The sequence below is a fragment of the Eschrichtius robustus genome, chromosome 11, assembly GCF_028021215.1.
Source record: "Eschrichtius robustus isolate mEscRob2 chromosome 11, mEscRob2.pri, whole genome shotgun sequence".
NCBI classification, from domain to species: Eukaryota; Metazoa; Chordata; class Mammalia; order Artiodactyla; family Eschrichtiidae; genus Eschrichtius; species Eschrichtius robustus.
This window is the reverse complement of record NC_090834.1, coordinates 93,381,262-93,385,811: the sequence shown is the minus strand read 5'-3', so window position 1 is coordinate 93,385,811 and position 4,550 is coordinate 93,381,262.

The following is a 4,550-nucleotide window of genomic DNA, read 5'->3' as shown; positions in this document are numbered from 1 at the left end:
TATTCTTTTAGTGAGGCCTGAGATATGGCATTGTTTATTTGAATACTGCTTTTGACACCAATTGAAGTGGTCTTTCTTTTTGACCCCTCTTTCTCATTGGGAGATCACTGGAGAAACAATTACCTCACAATGCTCATATTGACAATGCAAATATCCACGCTGAGTGACAGTCCTCCCAGATCTGTAGAAATTCTAAAACTGATTCCCACAAATATCAATAGATTGGTAGAATTTGTTTGGGATAGGACCTAGATCAGCATATATCTCATTAGCAAAATTAGCACTCACCGGGAACCATTATGGTGGGTCACTGAGACCCCTGCTTCCTGGTATTCATGTGCTTTTGTAATGCTCTTCCCTTGGTTGGACTTCTTTACTCACATCTGACAAACAGACTAGGGAAGAAGTGCCGGGATGCCTCTGCTGATATTCAGTTATAAAAGACAATGGCGGGCTTCCCTGGTGGCGCAGTGGTTAAGAATCTGCCTCCCAATGCAGGGGATACAGGTTCAAGCCCTGCTCCAGGAAGATCCCACATGCCGTGGAGCAACTAAGCCCCTGTGCCACAACTACTGAGCCTGCGCTCTAGAGCCTGGGAGCCACAACTATTGAGCCTGTGTGCCACAACTACTGAAGCCCACATGCCTAGAGCCCATGCTCTGCAACAAGAGAAGCCATGGCTATGAGAAGCCGGGACACCACAACAAAGAGTAGCCCCTGCTCACCACAACTAGAAAAAGCCCACACGCAGCAACGAAGACCCAACGCAGCCAAAAAATAAATAAAATAAAAATCTTTAAAACAAAAAAAAAGACAATGGCTTTCTTCTTGAACATTCTTTAAGTCTCTCCTTTGTTACCTGTTCTGGGGAAGCCAGCTGTCATGTGATGAGGCAGCCCTGTGTAGAGATCCACATGAGTGAGCTTGGAAGCAGACTTTCTGAAGACTGCCAGTAACCCAGTGGGAGAGTTGGAGACAGATCCTTCAGCCCCAGTTGTGTCTTGAGGTGACTATTCCTCAGCTAACAGCTTTACTCTGACCACAGAAGAAAGTTTCAGGCACAGATATCCAGAAACCTAGACCCAGACCCTGCAGGCACAGATATCCAGAAACTTAGACCCAGACCCTTCAGGCACAGATATCCAGAAACCTAGACCCAGATCCTTCAGGAACAGACATCCAGAAACCTAGACCCAGACCCTTCAGGCACAGATATCCAGAAACATAGACCCAGATCCTTCAGGCACAGATATCTAGAAACCTAGACCTAGACCCTTCAGGCATAGATATCCAGAAACCTAGATCCAGATCCGTCAGGCACAGAAACTATGAGATAATAACTATTTGCTATTTTAAGCCACTAAATATGGAAGCAATTTGTTACACAGAAATAGGTAATACAGACTTTGGTTCCAGGAGAGGTGTGCCATTATAACAAATACCTAAAAATGTAGGAATAATTTTGAAACCAGGAAGTAGAAGGAGGCTGGAAGGATTTTGATTAACTTGTTAGACAAATCTAAAATTGCATTAAGCAGATTTTTGGCAGAAATCTGGACTTTAAGTATGCTAAATATGAAAGCTCAAAAGCAAGTGACGAGTAGGTGACTGTTTTATAAAGGCAGAAATTTAGCAACATTCTTGCCTGTAGTTATGCAGAAAGTAGAGCATATGCCGAATGAAGGGGCTGATCTAGCTAAGGAGATTTCTAAGCAAAATGTTAAAGGTGCCCCCTTATTTCTTCTAGCTACTATAGTAAAATGCAAGAGGCGACAGATAAATGGAAAGGAGGATTGTTAAACTAAAAGGAGACAAGATTCAATAGTTTTATAAACCCTCAACCTTTCCAGATAACCAGAACTACTAAAATTAAGGAATAGCTTTTAAGCAAACATAGAATCTAGTCCACTGCCAGGAAAACTTGGTCAAAAGATGAAGCCAAAGGCATGACTGCAAAATGTTTTAAGACCTCAGAAAGATCAAAGGTGATGTCTCAAATATTCAGTCACACAAAAGACCCTTAAAAAGACTAAAAATGTGTGCCTTCAGGATCCTCTTATCAAACAAATGAGAATCAGAAAGCTTAAGGATATTGTTCCTAGGCTCTCCCAGCAGGATCCCAAAATAGAGGAGTGCTTCTCTTTTAGAGAGTTAGGGGTGTGGCTTTTGTCTAATGCAGAAGCATCACCTGCTTTGACTAAGGGGCATAGAGGCGATACTAATTGAGAAGAAGCATTTGGACCCCTGAGTACTACTGGCAGAATTGAGGCCAAGAGAATTGCTCAGCTGCAAACATGTTTCTTTTCATGAAAAAGGAAAGTTGACTCAAAGGTCAAAACCAAGACCACGGAGGGCAAAGCTGAGCGCCATGAAGTATTATTCTCAAGCATATAATTAATCAAAGAAGTTCCTATGATCACCAAACTGGATTTCAGAATTGCTGTGGATCAGTGACCCCACTTTTCCTTAAATTAACCATGTCTTTTTATTTTTTTTTAATTCTGATGCTTTGACATCCGGGGCCTTGCGCTCATCTTGGGGGACTGCCAATTACTGCCCCGGGTTAGTCAATTACTAGAGACAATGAACAACATTTTTTTTTTTTAATTGGAGTATAATTGCTTTACAATGTTGTGTTAGTTTCTGCTGTACAACGAAGTGAATCAGCTATACGTATATACATATATTCCCTCTCTCGGGCCTCCCTCCCATCCCCCACATCCCACCCATCTAGGTCATCACAGAGCACCCAGCTGAGCTCCCTGTGCTATACCGCAGGTTCTCACTAGCTATTTATTTTACACATGGTAGTGTATTTATGTCAAACCTAATCTCCCAGTTCATCCCACCCTCCCTTTCCCTCCATGTGTCCACACGTCCATTCTCTATGTCTACATCTCTATTCCTGCCCTGGAACTAGGTTCATCTGTACCATTTTTCTAGATTCCACATACATGCATTAATATATGATATTTGTTTTTCTCTTTCTGGCTTACTTCACTCTGTATATATACAATGAAATATTAGCCAGCCATAAAAAGGAAAAACCTGGGTCATTTGTAGAGACGTGGATGAACAACATTCTTAAATGTACCATTCAAATGCAAACCAACCAATCCAGAGCTCACAACCTTAGCATTTCCATTATAGACTTTTATACTCTGGGCAACTAACCCCTGCCCTAATTACTCCAGGCCAGTCACCATACAACTAAAGACTGCCCATACAACTCAGAGCCCACTGAAATTATTCAAACTAGCCACTAAGTCTACATGCCCTACCCTACCCCTTCCTTCCCACAGAAACCACAATAAAAGCTTTAGCTCACTAGTTCCCTTATTCCCTCTGCCTTTTGACTGGCTCCAGTGCTTTCTGGTGTCATGTGCTGTGCCCCCTGTTTCTAGGCAACTGTGAGTATTAACTTATTTCTTTATGACAGTCATTTCCATTTTTGTGTGTCTTACCATACCTGATTAAATCAAACCTTAGGCATCCTCAAAACAGTTCCATTTAACTCCTTTTGTACAGGATTATCTATAATAATTGTCCTATGCCATTTGACCCAAGATTGGGTATTTATGGAGTTGATAATTGTCTGTTTATTATCTCTGATACACATTTAAAATGAGGTTTCACATGAGGAGCTCTACTTAAGGAACTATCACCAAGCAACCTCCTCCACATCTAAACCTGATTTAGAAGATGGAATTACAACATGCATTTGACCTATTGACTTGCTTCTGATGAACAGAATATGGGAGATGTAAAAGGATGCTACTTCTGAGGTTAGGCTATAAAAAGACTGTGACTTCCTTTTTGGCCACTATCTCACTCTCTCTTGGATCACTGACTGCAGGGAACTGGCTGCCATGCTGTGAGACAGCCCTGTGGAAACGTGAAGTTAATGAGTTTGGAAGCAGATCTTCTGATGTTTGCCAACAAACATGTGAAGGAGCTTGGAAGCATATTTTTTATCCCCCGTTGAGTCCTGAGATGACTAATATCCCAGCCAACAAATTGACCATAATTTCAATAGAGACTTAAGCACTGTACACCCGGTAAGGGACACCTGGATTCCAAACCCACAAAAACTGTGAGATAATAAAGGTTTGTTTTAAGCCAATAAATTTTGGGTTTTTTTTTTTTTTTTTTTTTTTTTTTTTTAACGGAGCCATAGATAACATTAGCTCCCTTTCCTGGCTGCATGCTGAAGTACAGACATGCAGTCTGGAGAAAATGTGCCAAGGTAGATGAGGGAGTGCTTAGAAAATCCTTACTGAGGAATAAGCAATTGACTTATAGCTAACTGAATTGGTAGTTTTGTTCTGAAAATTCTCTTTTGGATTAAAAATAATGTATCCCTCAATTAAGTTTTCTGTGGTTGGAAATTTTATTATTTCATAAATTTTAAGTATAGGTCTAAAAAACTAAAAACCTAAAATAATGTTAGTTTTAGTTAGAAAACTAAAGCTGGTTTGAGTCTATTTTGATTTATAATGAAACATAACTTTTATTTTTTTTCTTTGTATACCTTTGTAAGAATTTTTGTT